The following is an 18412-nucleotide window of genomic DNA, read 5'->3' on the forward strand; positions in this document are numbered from 1 at the left end:
AAAAGAATGAGAGAAAATGTTTCAAATGATGCAACTGACAAGGGCTTAATCTCTACAATATACAAGCAACTTATACAATGCAACAGCAAAAAAGCCAACAACCCAATGGAAAAAGGGGCAAAAGACCTGGATAGACATTTCTCCAAGGAAGATGTACAGATGGCCAACAAGCACATGAAACAATGCTCAACATCCCTGATTATTAGAGAAATGCAAATCAAAACTATTACAAGATACCACCTCACACCAGTCAGAATAGCCATCATTGGAGTTCCCGTCATGGCGCAGTGGTTAACGAATCCGACTAGGAACCATGAGGTTGCAGGTTTGGTCCCTGCCCTTGCTCAGTGGGTTAACGATCCGGCGTTGCTGTGAGCTGTGGTGTAGGCTGCAGACGCGGCTCGGATCTGGAGTTGCTGTGGCTCTGGCGTAGGCCGGTGGCTACAGCTCCAATTCAACCCCTAGCCTGGGAACCTCCATATGCCGCGGGAGCGGCCCAAGAAATAGCAACAACAACAACAACAACAAAAGACAAAAAAAAAAAAAAAAAAAAAAAAAAAGAATAGCCATCATTAATAAGTCCACAAATAACAAATGCTGGAGTGGTTGTGGAGAAAAGGGTACCCTCCTGCACTGTTGGTGGGACTGTAAGCTGGTACAACTACTATGCAGAACAGAATGGAGGTCCCTCAGAAAACTATACATAGAACTACCATATGACCCAGCAACTTCACTCTTGGGCATATATGCAGACAAAACTTTCCTTGAAAAAGACATATGCACCTGCATGTTCATTGCAGCACTATTCACAATAGCCAAGACATGGAAACAACCCAAATGTCCATTGACAGAGGACTAGATTAGGAAGATGTGGTATATATACACAATGGAACACTATTCAGCCATAAAAAAGAACGAAATAATGCCATTTGCAGCAACATGGATGGAACTAAAGACTCTCATCCTGAGTGAAGTAAGTCAGAAAGAGAAAGACAAATACCATATGATATCATTTATATCTGGAATCTAATATACGACACAAATGAATTTTTCTACAGAAAAGAAAATCATGGACTTGGAGAAAAGACTTGTGGTTGCCAAGTAGGGTGGATTGGGAGCTTGGGGTTTATAGATACAAACTATTGCTTTTGGAATGGATTAGCAATGAGATCCTGCTGTGTAGCACTGAGAACTATGTCAAGTTACTTATGATGGAGCATGATAATGTGAGAAAATAGAATGTGTACATGTATGTGTAACTGGGTCACAATGCTGTACAGCAGAAAAAAATTATATTGGGTAAATAACAATAAAAAAATAAAAATAAAATAAAATCTGATCATGACACTTAATCATTCCCCCCATGCCCAATTAAACAAATTAATTATCTTCAAAATAACAGTCAGGTTCTTAACAAACTTTTAACACCCTAAAACCTACTCTTAGTTTTGTTTTCTATGCCTAGAGTATTCCTTTCTTTCATTTAGTTAACTTCCCCCAAGTTGTCAAGTCTAAATTTAGATAGTGCTTCTTCCAGGAAGCCTTCCTGCATCTATCAAGTCTGCCTTTGGTTCTCTTCTTGTATTACCACAGTACTTTGGCTCCTTCACTAGCTCCATGAATTCTGTGATCAGGCATGTCCTATTCATCATTGTATTCTCAGAGTCTAGAACCTAGTTTTTAAGTGAAATTTTGAATGAAAGAATGGGTCTTATTTTCTCATTTTCTTCTTAAAATACTTATTTAAAATATTATGATATAAAAATTTAAAAATATATAAAGTCTGAAAGAAGGCAAGAAGGCTACCCATAGACCTACTTCTCTAAATCTATCCACTCAAAAATACATTCATATGTATTTTAAAATTTTTTCCTAGGCCTAGATAATTTAATACCTCTAATACAGGTTACCAAGGATTATCACCAATACTTAGATGCAGTCTGTTTAGGTTGACTTCTACCTATATAAAAATAAAATAATTGGAATGTAATATATACACCATCTCCCTTACTCTTTGCTTCTGTAGGGAACCTATGTTTCCTTGCTTTCGAAAATTAATGTGACCTGGTAGACAAAGCTAAATTTAGATGACGCTCCACTTCTTCTGGGCTGTTATCTAATTCCTCTGAACTTCACTTTTCAGAAGTCAACAAATGGGGAAGTTCCCTTTGTGGCAATGGAAATGAATCCAACTAGGAACCATGAGGCTGTGGGTTCGATCCCTGGCCTCCACTCTGCGGGTTAAGGATCTGGCATTGTCGTGAGCTGTGGTGTAGGTCACAGATGTGGCTTGGATCCCACGTTGCTGTGGCTGTGGTGTAGGTCGGCAGCTGTAGCTCCATTAGACCCCTAGCCTGGGAACCTCCATATGCCCCAAGTGTAGCCCTAAAAAGAAAAAAAAAAAAAAAAAAAGGAAGATGTGAGCAAATGGGATTAATAACACAAAATTTTAAAGGTTATTGTGAGGATTGTAAGAAATGACAAGTGTGTAACATACAGTTGTATAATTTGATAATGTTGAATGCTACAGAGTTTGGAGGAGAATTAGGATTGAAAAAAAAATAATGAATGTCCATAAGAGGATCAATTGCTGCAGCCCTTCTAGAGTGTGGTCCCCTAAGGGTGTAGAGGCCAAAGCAAGATTGCAAGGACTTTAAAAGTAACTGTAGGCCACAAAAGCAGACCCCCTCCTTAGAGCACTCTGACAAAGAAGACAGAAATATGTGATATCTAGAGGGGGCAGCAGAGTCAAGTGAAAGTTCTTCAAGTTAAGTGACAGCAGGGACATTGGTGGCCAGGAAGCGTGTGAGGATGAAAGAGAAACATACCTCAAGTGGGAGATTGGAAAGCTCCAGGTGCCGAGCCAGTGTTAGACTTGTACACAGACCTCATCATGGGAAGGATAACTTCCTCTAGACTTGAGGAAGTTCAGACTAAAAAAAGTATAATTGATTTTTTTTTTTCTTTTTCTTTTTCTGGCTACACCTGCAGCATATGGAAGTTCCCAGGCCACAGCCACAGCAAAGCAGTATCCAAGCTGCATCTGCAACCTATGCTGCAGCTTGCAGCAGCGCCAGGATCCTTAACCAGGGATCAAACCTGCATCGTCACCGAGACTATGTTGGGTTTGTAACCTGCTGAGTCACAACGGGAACTACACAATTGCTATTTTTAAGATCTATATTTCTCCAGAAAAGAGACAATTCTACTCAAATAAACCATGAGGCCGTGTTGATTGCTGAAAGAAATCTGAAGGCATAGATGCTCATGTTTCCAGTAACTAGCAGATATCTGCTACCTCATCTTTGCATTTTTTTTTTTTAATCATTGGTCAAGTTTAAGCACAGAAATACTTGACAGTGAGATTTCAAATAACTGACTGTATCCACCTCAAAATCACAGTTATTATATTTGTTCAAAAGAAGTTTGAGAAATCAAGGGCCAATTTATTTTTTAAAGATTTGATGTAATGGAGACCCAGAAAGTTTTCATACTTGAAAAAAAAGACTAAGAGTTCCAGTGCCTTTTTGTTTTCTTCCACTTAGCTTGTCTTTTGGACCAAGTAGACACAGCTCCTGCTCTCGTGGAGTTTACTTCTAAAGGGGAAAGTCTGATAGGACAGAAGTAAACAAGTGACTGCACAGGGTCACATTGTGATGGGTGCCCTGAGAAAAGTGAAGCTGGCACAACGTGCTGAAGTGCCAGGATGGGGCCAGGAAGGTGCTCTATGACAAGCTGACATCTGAGATGAGACCTGGCTGGAAGGAAGCAGAGCCACGGGGAACTCTGAGGGTATGGTATTGTAAGAGTTCAGCACATTCCACTGGCTTAAAGTGGAAACATGGAACATGGAAAGGTCAGTTGTAGTTGAAGGTCAGGATAGGAGGCAAAGGCCAGCAAGAGGGGAAAACGTGAGTCTAGGACTTGGGCAGGTGGCTTGCAGACCATGAGGAGGCATTTAGACTGTTAGAGCAATATGATGTCATTATAGAGTCAATCAGTAATATGACCTTATTTCTATGCTGTAAAATGTTTCGGATACTGTGCGAAGGAGAAACGATGCAATGTGATCATATTACTAACTGGTTACAAGATGCATAAAATCTCATAGCCTATCGGTAGCCTATTTAGAGAAGAGTTTTTACATGATTTTGGTGAAAGGGGTTTTAAGGAGACTCTAGTAGTTTCTTTACCTCCTTTATTTGACAGATGAAGTTGTTAAAGGCCATCTGTGAAATAATATACCCCAGGTCATCCCATCAGTGACCAGCTGAGCCAGGATTAGAACGTGACTCCCTATCTATTGTTCTTCCCACAGTGCCTCACTTTTCCTTGGTTCAGCCTCACTTCATCGATATAAGGCCCTCTCCAGATGTGGCATCAGAAGAAAGACACTAGCTTTGGATCATTTCACTGACTCTCAGAAAACACGGAGGGTGTGGACCCACATCAGTCACCTAGGTTACTTGTTACAGATGCAGCTACTAAGGCCAAATCTCTGGGAACGGGACCCAGTTATTATTGCACCCAGAAGAAAGAAAAACTGGAAGAGTCCAAGAGTGGTCCAGTTTTCAAGATGAAGCCTTTATCAGATTTAATTACACTCAATCTTTTTTTTTTTTTTTTTTTTTTGGTATTATGTCTTTTTAGGGCCACACCAGCGGCATATGGAGGTTCCCAGGCTAGGGGTCTAATCAGAGCTCTTGCCACTGGCCTACACCACAGCCATAGCAACGCCGGATCCCCAACCCACTGATCAAGGTTGAACCTGCAACCTCATGGTTCCTCGTCGGATTTGTTTCTGCTGCACCATGACGGGAACTCCAAATGACACTCAATCTTAAGCAGTGTGAGTCTGCTCTCTCTACTGGATGTTTTCCAACATGTAAGAAAATCCACTTCACTTCATTTCTATTCTCACCCCTCATACAATTTTAACAGACTATCTTTTAAAAAAGAAGTCATCTTGTGAATGGAAATAGCCCCCAAAACTTATGTAGCCCTACAGGCAAACCTGCAAATCTAGGACAATGGCCAATCTAATTACCAATAATCTGATATCATGCAAATAAAAGGGATGTAAATATGGTATATACTGATTAGGAAGGAGGGAAACTGAATGTAATTTAGAAATTAATCCATTAAAATGGGATTGAAGCAGTAGGATTTTGCTATTTGAAAATTTATTTATATGAAACATTCCATCTTCCTGATGGTATATAAAAGGTCACAAATAACGCCTGTATTTTATCATTGGGAAACATTCCTAGTTGAATTGCATTTGTTGATTACCTCTTCTAATTTTCTTATTTGTGAGTAAGAAATTTTATGTACATTTTATTTCTTAAATTTTTAATTTATTATTTTTTTATGACTGCACCCACAACATACAAAATATCCCAGACCAGGACTGAACCTGCACCTCCACAGTGACCCAAGCCACTGAAATCTGATTCTTAACCCACTGCACCACAGCAGGAACTCTGCTATGTATATTTTAAAGTTTAAGTTCTTGCTTTCTAAATCAGCTAGCAGTGCAGTGACTTTGAGCATGGGGCAGCCAACTCTGCGACAGCAGCTCCTGAAGGACATTCATATAATAACAGCAAAAATGGGTGCTACTTAACTTTTACTTCATGCTAGAGGCATGGTACCAACTTTATATGCATTATCTTATTTAAACCTCTCAAAATCCTGGTGAGTAGGTATTATATCCCTTCTGCAAGAAAAATAAAAACCACCATTTTATTCAGTATCTGTTCATATTGGGAAGTTAATATCAGTTTCTTAGGCAGTAGAGAAATTTCCCCAGGTTTCTGGGTGAACACTTGATCTATGAGAATTGTGAAGGTACAGGACAATTGCTCCAGCCTAATAAAGGGAAACAGGCATGAACTGATAGTAGATGCTACAGATTCTTTCAAATTTCCTGTATTTTTGAAAAGTCATACAAAGAAATTGGAGAAAAATCATAAAACTTTCTTGATAGACACAACCAAAGCAATTAATAAAATCCAACACTGATTTTGTAAAATGTTCTTTATTTACTATCAATTTAGTAACAAAAGTGCTTCTGTAACTTGCTAAAAGGTATCTAATAAAAAAAAAATCTTCACCTGACTTCCAGTTACGGCAAAATATTAGAAATATCTCCATTCATGTTAGAAGCAAGAAGAGAAGGGCTACAAAATGGCTGCTCTTCACAATTAAACCAGGGTTCTAACAAAAGATGAAGAGAAGGTAGAGAAATAATATATGCAAGATTTGGACAGGAAGAAGCAAAGTGGTTATTACTTGCTGACACTAGTATTCTATCAGAGAACAACTAAAATAATTTATAAGCTAATAAAACAAGATAGCCATAGATCAGAAGAACCCAAAATGTTCTTCTATTGTTTACTCTAACAGCAGTAAGCAATAGAAAAAATGTCATTAAAAAGGGTTTTCTGTTTGGAACAGCAACAAAACCTGTATAGTCCATTAGAATACGTATGACAAAAGAGGACCAAGACCTGTATTGAAAAAAAAAGGCAAAATGGCATTGAAGGAAATAAAATAGATCTGAATAAACAAAAAGAGAGAAACTATTTTCATAGATGAAGTTTCTAGCCTTACTATAAATGTTCAATATGATTTTAGTCAAGACTTCAATGTGGATTTTACTAAAAAAACTGGACAGACTCTAAAATTAATATTAAAAGATGAACAGCCAAGATAACCAAGATGAGTCTAAAAAAAGAAGAATAAAGATAAGGGAATCTGTCACATAGATGTTAAGGCTTGTTATAAATAAATACTTAATTAAAACAATGTGAGTTTGATGGTGGGATAGATAAGATTTATACTAAAAAAAAGCTGAGGAACAGACTCAAACGTATATAAGAACTTGGATACCTTAGAATTAGAAACACAATTCTGTGGGGGAAAAGATAGACTACTCAATAAATAATGCTGGAACAACTGGCTTTCTACATGGGAAGAAGTAAATCTGATCCTTGCATAAAATTGTAAAATAAAATAAATTCCAGATGGAGTAAATTTCAAAATGTGGAAAAGACTCTAATAAACCATATTAGATAAATATTTGGAAGAACATCTTCTGAAACTTGGATAAGATTTCTTCAGAAATAACACAAGAGTATGACTCATAAGTAATTACATTACTATATTTGCTCCCATCAGAATCTGAACTTCTGTGTGACAAATAAATATAAATATAAAATTAACAAGTCACATATTGTCTAAAGGTTATTATGACAAATCCGTGACAATTAAAAAGAAAGAGAAGAGGGTGCAAGAGGAGGGGAAGGAGGAATGGAGGGAAGAAAGAAAGGAAGAAGGGAGAGAAAGGAAGAAAGAATAAAAGCACCCCAAGAGAAAAATGAGCACAGGTCACAAAGAATACTCTGCAATTTAAGAGAGAAAAATCTGAATGAGCAACACAGTGAAGAAAGATACTGGATCTAACCAATAATCAGGGAACTGCAAATTAAAACCACATTTCAATATCATTCTATACCCATCATATTGACAAGAAGAAAGGTTAGGCCTAACAAAGCCAAGCACTGATAAAGGTATGGAAAAAAGGAAATGGGCATTCTCTTCCTATGGGGTTATACACTGCTGCAACCACTTTAGGCAATATCTTGACACTATCTATTGAAGCTGAGTATGTGCATATCCTATGGCCCAGCAAACAAACATACTCTTAATCATGTGTACCAGAGCATTCTTTGCAACACTGTATCAGAGAAACAATGACAACATAAATGAGTGTCAATAGAAAAACTGATAAATAAATTGTGATAAATGTTCATATCATGACCAGCATTGGTAACTTCATCTGTACTTAGCAAGGGAGTTACAAAAATAGATATCATCAGGTAATTTGCCGAATTATACAATAGGATTTAAGCAAAAAGTCTGAAAACACACAAAGCAATACAATAGATTGTTAGTGGAAATGTCCATCGACAGACGATTGGATTAGGAAGATGCGGTATATGTACACAATGGAATACTACTCAGCCACAGAAAAGAAAAAAATAATGCCATTTGTAGCAACATGGATGGAACTAAAGACTCTCATTCTGAGTGAAGTAAGTCAGAAAGAGAAAGACAAATACCACATGATATCACTTATATCTGGAATCTACAGCACAAATGAACCTTTCCACAGAAAAGAAAATCATGGACTTGGAGAACAGACTTGTGATTGCCAAGGGGGAGGGGGAAGGAGTGGGGTGGTTGGGGAGCTTGGGGTTAGCAGATACAAACTGTTGCCTTTGGAGTGGATTGGTGATGGGATCCTGCTCTGTTGCACTGGGAACTATGTCTGGTAACTTGTGACGGAGCATGATAAGTTGCAAAAATAGAATGTGTACATGTATGTGTAACTGGGTCACCATGCTGTACAGTAGAAAAAAACGTATTGGCGAAATAACTATTAAAAAATTTAAAATAAATAAAAAACAAGCAAAAAGAAAAAAAACTGAATCCTGATGGAGATACACATTTGTTAAAAATATTGGAACATACATTGACTCAAGGAATCTAATCAATCTTGGCATTGGTTTGGGAGGGAAAGAATGGGTAAAGGATTTAAGGAAAGCAGCCAAGGGGACCTTCTTTTATATAACATTGTTTTATATGAAATAAAATATTCAGTGTGTACATGTGTGTATGTGTATGCATCTGTGTGAGCCTCTGTCTATAAAAATCGGAGTTTAAAATGACAAACATTTGCAATATTGAGTGACAGTATTTTTACACCAAATTTTGCGTTTTTTTCTACTTTGTAATGTTAAAAAATAGAAGACCTAACTGTGAATCCAATGCTGAGTTAAGCTAATCTGAGGCCAAAGGACTACCAGCAGAGGCATTAGAATCCTGAGAAGATGCCTGCAAAATATTATGCATCAAAAATGGTAATTTACCTGCCCCCTTAAGGGGAAGTCAAATTGGTGTCAAGTACCAGCTGGGCTGCTAGTTAATGCCTGGTTCTAAGAGTCTGGAGTGTTTTCCTGGAGGAAGCTCTTGAGAACACAAAGGCAGAGCTGAGGCCAAGATGCTCTGGAGAAATAAGGCTGGAGAAGGTGAAATCTGAAAGTGTATTTCCCTATGGCCAGGGGAGGTCAGCAAGGCAGAAAAAAACAAACATACAAAATACTGAAAGGCTGGATAGGGAAGAAATATTTTCTTTTTGGAGGACTCCTGGGCCATGACAATTCTTTCTTTAGTCCAATCTCTTTTCTCTCTCTCTCCTCCCTTTTCTCATCCTCCTCCTCTTTCTTCCTCTCTCTCTCTCTCTCCCCCCAATCCTCCTTATTCACTCCCTCCTCCTTTTTCTTTAAAGGAAAAAAAAAAAAAATGGACATTAAGGTGTGAGAACAGTTTACATTTCTATTTCATATTTTGATTTTTGTACTTTCCAGAACACCCCACTTGATCTTACTACCCTTTCTTTCCCAAGACTCTCCAAGACAAAAATTACTGAGTCCTTCTAAATCTTTATAATTTGAAGTCAAAGAAAACTTGGGTTTATGGCTTAGAAGATACCATTTTATGATCTATGTAAAATATTTTTGTAGAATTTGAGAAAAATTTTTTACAAGTAAAAATGGAGTAATTGCCCAAACTTTACATATAATATTCTGTATTAAGTAAAACATTTTTTTTTCTTTTTATGGCCGCACCTGCTGCACATGGAAGTTCCCAGGCTAGGGGTTGAAGCAGAGCTTCAGCTGCAGGCCTATGCTATGCCCAGCGACATGGGATCCAAGCTACATGTGTGACCTACACACAGTTTGGAGCATTGCAGGATTCTTACTTAACCCACTGAGCAAGGCCAGGGACCGAACCCATATTCTCAAGGACACTGTGTTGGGTATTTAACCCATTGAGCCACAGCCAGAACTCCATTATGTTTCTTTTTTTGATATATAAAATTGGATACACATTTTTTTCTGAATATATCCCTAAGATGTTGAAAAGTTCCTTTAAAAATCACTAGTCTTGACATCACTGATCATCAGGGAAATGCAAATCAAACCCACAATGAGATATCACCTCAGACCTATGAGAAAGGCAACAAATTCAAAAAGACAACGAATAATAAGTGAAGGGGAGGGTGTGGGAAAAAAAGAAAACCTTACTGCATTCTCAATAGGAATGTAAATTTGTACAGTTACTATGGAAAACAGTATGGAGCTTCCTTAAAAAATTAAAAATAGAACTACCATATGGTCTAGCTACTCTACTGGGTATATATCCGAAGAAAATGAAAACACTGATTAGAAAGATATATAAACCCCTATGTTTACTGCAGCATTGTTTATAATGGCCAAGACATGGAAGCAACCTAAATGTCCAATCATAGAGGAATGGATAAAGAAGGTGTGGTATGTACATGCAATGGGATATCACTCAGTCATAAAAAGAATGAAATCTTGCCATTTCTGATAACATGGATGGACCTAAAGGGTATTATGCTAAGTGAAATAAATCAGACAGAAAGACAAACACTGTATGGTTTCACTTATTAGTGGACTCTAAAAGACAAAAAAAGAATGAACATAATAAAACAGGAACAAATTCATAAATACAAACAGAGAGCACAGAGGTAGGGGGATGAGTAAAATAGGTGAGGGAGATTAAGAGATAAAAACTTCCAATTAATAAATAAATGAGTCATGGCAATGGAATATACAGTGTGGGGAATATAGTCCATAACATTGTAATAAATTGTATGGTGACAGATGGCAATTACACTTATTGTGTTGATCATTTTGTAATGCATAGAAATACTGAATCCCTTTGTTGTTCATCTGGAACTAACAGTGTGTTGTAAGTCAGTTATACTTCAATAATAAACAAATAAAATCTACCCCTTAAATAAATAAATAAGTAAAAATCACTAACTATATACAGCCAAAAGTGACAGAAATATGTAGAGACTTTTGTTATACAGTTGACCTCTGCATAACCAGACGGTTCAGGGCACCCACCCTCTGCACAGTCAGAAATCCAAGTGTAGTTTTATAGTTGGCCCTCCTTATATGCAATTCTGCATCCCTGGATTCAACCAATGATGGCGAGTGTAGTACTGCAGTACATATTTAGTGAAAATGAATGAGTGTATAAGAGAACCTGTGCAGTTCAAACCCTTTGAGTTAACACCCAGCATTAGCTGACTATGACCTTGTGTTATCAAAGTTGCTTCTGACCCACGGGGATGCTTCTGGGTCTCTCTCATTATCTTCTTTGTTCTGAGAGGAGCCTAGAATCTCAACAGGAGATTTCAAGAGAGTTCAAGTTATCTACCTGAAATGGACAAGAAGAATTCTGAGCCTGGGCTCTTACGTCAGGTGGGTAATAAGCATTTCTTGGACGGAGCTACACTGCTTCTTCTTTTCCTCCATGATCTCTGTAGCATCATCTGTGCTAACAATTCCTTCACTCCCATAGTGATAGTGACACATTTTTCTACCTACTACATCTCACTAGAAGTGATGACTCTAGTGCCAGAATTCCTTCAAAACATATGGTTGCAATTTTCAGATTGAAAGAACAAGATCACAGTTTGCTAATTCTAGAATAAACACATATGTGGAAGACACCTGCCAATAAGAATAAAGCATTTTTCTATTCCCTAATGAAAACATTTACAAGCAAAATATAAACTTGGAAATCTGCCACTGGACTCAAATAAATACACACACACACACACACACACACACTCTCACACATTCAGAGCCAAACTTTTAACCTGTGTGACTTAGGGTAAAAATATGTGCTTGCTTAATATCTGAGAGAGAAGATTTACCTATTTTGATCACAATTATTAAAAATATGAAAGAAAAGTCTAATCCTTTATAATTTATTTGGAATTTTCAGCAATAGCTGATGGCAACAAACTATTCCAGTCCTGCAATTCATTAAGACTATAAACCTATGTTACTCTGTAAAAGATTTGTCAGTGAAGGTTCAAAACATAAGCAGAAATTTAGTGGAGTTTTAAATTCCTGCTAAAGCAAAAAAAGTATTTTTTCCTTTTTAAGGCCACTCCATGGCATATGAAGTTCCTGGGCCAGAGGTTGAATCGCAGCTGCAGCTTTAACCTACACCACAGCCACAGCAACACCCAGATATGAGCTGCCACCTATGCATAGCTTCTGACAACACTGGATCCTTAACCCACTGAGCAAGGCTAGGGAGCGAACCTGCATCCTCACAGAGGGACAATGTTGGGTCCTTAATCTGCTGAGCCAGACAGGAACTCCAAATTTTTTTTTTTTAAGAATCAATTAAACAGGTTGTCTTGGTAATGATTTACATTTTTTGCTTTTTTTTTTATTCAAAAAAGTATCCGTACTGTTTTGACTTGTTCTCTATCCTTTCTTTATGTTTCAAGAACCTCAAGTGGTAGAGCTGAAACTTAAACATGGATTTGTTTGATCTTATAACCTATATTATTTCTATTACCTGGAAGGTGGAAGAAGGGAAGGAGGGATCCCTCAGAGAAGGAGAATGGTGCTAACAAAGTCTTGAAGACATGAAGCGTTGTAGTGGATGCAAAGAAAGGCAGGTGGCCAAGGCACTGCTGGAGGTTTACTTCTAAGGCAGCAACCACACACACCCAGCTAACAAGGAAAATATGAACCAGTGAGCAGAACAGAGTCATGAAAGAGTTTTAAGCAGACAGGATGTGGCCTTTAAATGTCAGAATTCAAAACAAAAAGGATAAATTTTAGGAGATTATTGACACTTGATTTAGCCAAAAGGCTGAGAAGGGATAAGAGATTATTCAAATAATCCTGGTTCTCACCTAAAATTCTGCAGGAGCTGAGGTTGGCAGAATGACTTAGAAGAGAGGATTTGAGAAATATTTAGGAGGTGAGATGAAAAGGAGCTGGCGATAGGATGGTGGTGGGAAGAACAGTAAGAGAGGAAAATGAGACAGTAGTTCACGTCCAGGGGTCAGGCTTGGGTGACAGGAAAGTGGAGATGCTAACCATGAAGAACAGGGGCTTCAGAGAAGGAGCCATCCTGTGACAGGGCCAAGGGAGAAAAGAAATGAGTTCAGCTGGAGAAACCATGTTACCTATGTGTCTGTCCAAGGTGAGCTGGACATGTGCCTGATGCTGGCATTTTTTGTAGATAAGACCACCGATAGGGATACAACTGATCAGAGGTGGACTGTAGAGTAAGCAAAAAGTGATCACTCACAGGAACGAGTTTACTATGGAGGCCAAGAAAGGAGCACTACTGGGAGCAGATTAGACTAGAAAAAGTCAGAAAACAAAAGAATTTGTGTGCTACAAAAAGACATAGAATTTGTGAGTTCCCTCGTGGTTAATGGTTAACGACCACAAGGATAGCTTGCTCAGTGGATTAAGGATACAGCTTGCCTTGAGCTGTGGTGTAGGTCGCAGTTGCGGCTCAGATCCCACGTTGCTGTGGCTGTGGCATAGACTGGCAGCTACAGCTCTGATCTGGCCCCTAGCCTGGGAACTTCCACACACTGCAGGTGCAGCCCTAATAAGCAATAAAAAAAAAAAAAAAAAAAAAAAAAAGGAATTTGGAGTTCCTGTCGTGGCTCAGCGGAAACGAATCCAACTAGGAACCATGAGGTTGCGTGTTCGATCCCTGGCCTCGCTCAATGTGTTAAGGATCTGGTGTTGCCGTAACACAGCTCGGATCTGGCATTGCTGTAGCTCTGGCATAGGCCGGCAGAAACAGCTCTGATTAGACCTCTAGCCTGGGAACCTCCATATGCCGCAGGTGCGGCCCTACAAAGACAAAAAAAAAGGAATTTGATTTCAGTAAATAGAACTGGTAAAACCTGTTTGGGGATAAATATATCTATAAAATTACATAAGTAACTATGGATTATATATACACACACATACCCATCATATTTTTAATATACCTATACACAGGTTTGTATATATAGACATATGTTATATATATATTTATATATTATGCCTTATATGTCTCTATATTATATAACAAAAATATGTACATATTCATTATACATATATTATATACGTGTAATACATATGCATATATATGTATATGCATATATAATGAATATATATTGTCATCAGTCTTATATATATCATTATTTTTATATATACAAAAAAGAAAAAGAAAGAAAGCGATGTTTACTCAACTATAAATCTTACCATACCTGTAGTTTGATACACACACACACACACACACACACAGAATGAACTGAGTTAAACACTTAGTTGAATGTTAATAGTCATAAGAAATAGAATAAATAAGAATTCTTTCAGCAGTTTAACTGAATTTTTAGCTTTTACTATTAGTACTCCCCCAAATTATAATTTGCTTGCAAAAAATTGACATCCTCCAATTTGATCCCTAGCCTGGAAACTTCCATATGCTGCGGACCTAGCCCTAAAAAAAATGAAAAATAAAAAACAAATTTAAAAAAGGCAACATGAATAATGAAGTGAATTCAGAGAAAAAAGTACATTTGAATGGCAAATTTGAGGTCAACAGCAAATGGCTATATGGAATAGCATAGTTAAGGTCTAGAAAATGCTAGAATAAGCCACCAGTTGGCTTCTAGGCTTTCTGGATAGGAGACAAAAATAAAAATCAGTTACATTAATCATATTATCTACAAAGAAAAATAAAACAAACCTATTTCTGGTGCCAAAACTAATGAGTTTTTCATCACAGGTAGTCAGGAGGAAAAAAAAACAAAACAAAACAAGAACACTACACTACTCAACACACCTAGATAATAAACGGATTTAATGAATTATTTCTTACAATGGCTCTAAGTATGGGCCATTGACAACATAATGCCAAATTACATTTAATAAAAGCAGTTTTACAAGAGAATAAACCATATGGTCCAGATGTGTGGATATCTGCTTTTGTGGTTTATTCCAAATAAGAATGTTTTTGTATCTATAGAAACACATGGACTATATTTCACTCAGGCAATTCTTTCCAAATTTATGTTGTCAAGCCATGCATTTGATGAATAGTAAACAGTGGTGAGTTCAAGGTTAGAGTCCTTGACAATCACTTAGGGTGCAGCTATTTCCATCTTCTGATTAAATGATGGAAGTGCCTAACTTCCCTGAGAATGGAATGGGGGTAGAGAAAGGAGTCTGGAATTTTACTTGTTTTTAAAAATTGTGGCAAAATACACATAAGATAAAATTTACCTTCTTAACCAATTTTTGGTGCACAGTTTAGTGGCATTAAATATACTCACACTGTGGCGCTGCCATAACCACCATCCCTCCACAGAAGGCTTCATCTTGTAAAATGATACCCCATCTATTAAGCCATACCTACACATCCCCCTTCCAGCCTAACCTCTATTCTACTTTCTGTATCTATGAATTTGACTACTCCATAAACTTCACATAAGCGAAATCTTAAAGTATGGAAACATAGAATGCTTCACAAATTTGCACGCCATCTTTGCAAGGGAGCCTTGCTAATCTTTTCTGCGTGGTGTCACTGTTGGTCTATGTGCTGCTGAAGTGAGCATTTTAGCTGGTTTTTGAGGAGCGACCAAGAACTCATCAGACTTAAAATGGGGGTGACAATACCTACACAATGACAGAATCATCTGAAGTTGTCTTCTGTGTTGCTGAAGACTGAGGTGAGGAGAGATGATGAAAGAGATGAGGTTAAAGAGACCAGAAGAAGCCAGATGCCAAAGCGCTTTGTTGAGCCTGATTAAGAGCCTGGACAGACATGCAATGAGATGGGCAAGGGGAAGTAAGACATGTATTTTAGAAAATGTTAATTTCAGGAAGAAAAGGGAGGCCTGGAGAAGGACTCAATTTGAGACAGAAAGACCAGGTAGAAGGCAGCGATTACCATGTAGGTAAGGTTTTACTTTTTACATTTTTTATTTTTTTCAGATCACAAGAGTGTTAGAATGGGTATACAGAATTGTAGATCATGAGGAAACGTGTCTGCACTGTGGAGCTAGTGTTCACCCATTTTCCTTTCCAAGCTTAGAAGAAAACTTTCGACATTTCAGAAAATTTTGTATTTTAGCAAAGGATCCAGACAAGTCAGTCTAAATTCACATTTTTTTTTTCTCTTTATGGCGACAGCTGAGATGTATGGAAGTTCACAGGCTAGGGTTTTGAACTGCGGCTGCAGCTGCCAGCCTACACCACGGGCACAGCAAGGTGGATTTGAGCCCCATCTGCGACCTACACCACAGCTTCTGGCAACTCACAATCCTTAACCACTGAGTGAAGTCAGGGATCTAACCTGCATCCTCATGGAAACGATGTCAGGTTCTTAATCCAATGAGCCACAACAGGATCTCCTAAATTCGCATTTTAATTCAGGAAAGCACATTTCTCTTCACTGATCTTTCTCCTTTTCTCCTTTCACATATTTTCGAGGAGGAAGAGGATATTCTTGAAAAAGAGTAATAGAGGGCATATCAAGACTGGCGGAAAGAAGTGTTAAGAAATCTGGAAAGGGCTAGAATAAAAATTTGCATTCTAAGATGTCTAATTTTGGCTTGGTTAGCAATGGTGTTTCTTCCAATTATAACACAGATTTTTTTCTTTTTTTTAATTTAATTTAATTTAATTTTTTTTTATTTTCCCACTGTACAGCAAGGGGGTCAGGTTATCCTTACATGTATACATTACAATTACATTTTTCCCCCACCCCAGATTTTTTTCTTAAGATAGCAAGAAACTGAACTGTAAGAAGAAATATCTCAATTCGAAATAAGGACAACTTATTAGAGCTTCTCTATGTGGAAACCAATTGCTTTGTAAACATGAAGAGCTCTCTATTATTGAAAGTGTGTAAAAAAAAATCTACATGACCACCTGTCAAATATAATGGATGAGAAATCACTGTAAGAGATAAAAATTTTGAGTTGAAGAACTTAAGGACCCTAAATAATTCTAAGGATAACGTCAGATGATGTCTTACTAAAAACTGATGCTTTTGAAACTCCAACGGAAGTTCTGATGATACTCCCAGTATATTGATATCCCTCAATTAATGATGTATTCTAATTTACAGAAGAGTAACTTCCTCCTTCAATGTTGTTAACAAAGAGGCCCCCAACCATTATTTTGCACACTTGTCCAAAATTTAAGCCAGTGTATCCAGAAACTTGAGTTTAAAGTATGTCAGGAATAGAAGCATAGGCATTTTTTTTGCTTCAATGCTAATCTTCTCAAATTCTGTTTTCCAAATGAAGTATCAGAGAAGCACTTTCCATGAAACTGTTTCACTCAATGAAGAGAATGAAAATGAGAAAAGTGGAAAAACCAGCAATAGAAATCTTTTTGTTTTTTAAGTCTAATACATGACGAAATGTACCAAATGTATCAAAAGTGAAAAAAAGTGATGAAATACTTAAAAATTCCATTTAATTTACAATTGGAACTCCCAATCCCCACTATTCTTTCTTCCCAGTCTTAAATGCCTTCCTGCTTTCTTTCCTCCATCCAATCTAACCTGCCATCACTGGAGTCCTAGTCATGAACTCTTGGTCCAATGTGGTCCTCATGCTCTTTTATGTCCCAGAATATCATCAAAATACACACTTTTTTAAAAAAAAAGTACATCTGATCCCCAAACCCTTTATGATCATTTTGTAGGTGAGGAAATTGAAGTTCATGAACTTTAAATCGATGCTCAGGATCACAGAGCCCTGAGCACCAGGCTGGAACTAGAGTTCAAGTCTTCTGGATCCTTCTCCAGAGTGCTTTTACTTCATGTCATGGTCTTTCTAGCATTGTATGTCTATTGTAGATGCTAACAAAATCATGCTATCCCCCCGTACGGTAAAGTTTGAACAAAATATTGGGATTGAATTTTTACCTTAAAGACTTTTACCTTAAATTTTATTTACAAAGGACATAAAACCTATTCTTTTCATTTGACCAAGTTCAGGGTTGCAGAGCAATTGCTCCTAACAGGAAGTTGCCAATTTTTAAAATAATTTCCCTCTATTTGATTGTATAAATATTTAACTTCCTCTTAAATATATACCAAGAAGCATTTCACTTTTGTTTTCTCTTTTAGCTAACACTTTTATAGTAAACATGTGTGACATATACATTAAAGGAAAATATTCTCATTAAGATTAATGTTTATGAAATTATATTAACTGTTTATATTTTATTAATACTATGTAAATTTATAACTATGAAGGGAATATTAAATGTATCCATTGTCTGCTCTTCACTCTAATTCCTGTTTGATTTTTCATATTAAAAATTTTCAAATCCTACATTGAAAAACTCATGAATTAAAGTAATGAATTTGAGTAACTTTGCTAAAATGTTAATACAGGCAAGATTATAATCAGAAAGACATGAAATGGAAAAAATATTTTCTTTTAAAATTAGCTAGACCTAAAAGATAT

This window comes from Sus scrofa, chromosome 16, assembly GCF_000003025.6.
Source record: "Sus scrofa isolate TJ Tabasco breed Duroc chromosome 16, Sscrofa11.1, whole genome shotgun sequence".
Taxonomy (NCBI): Eukaryota; Metazoa; Chordata; class Mammalia; order Artiodactyla; family Suidae; genus Sus; species Sus scrofa.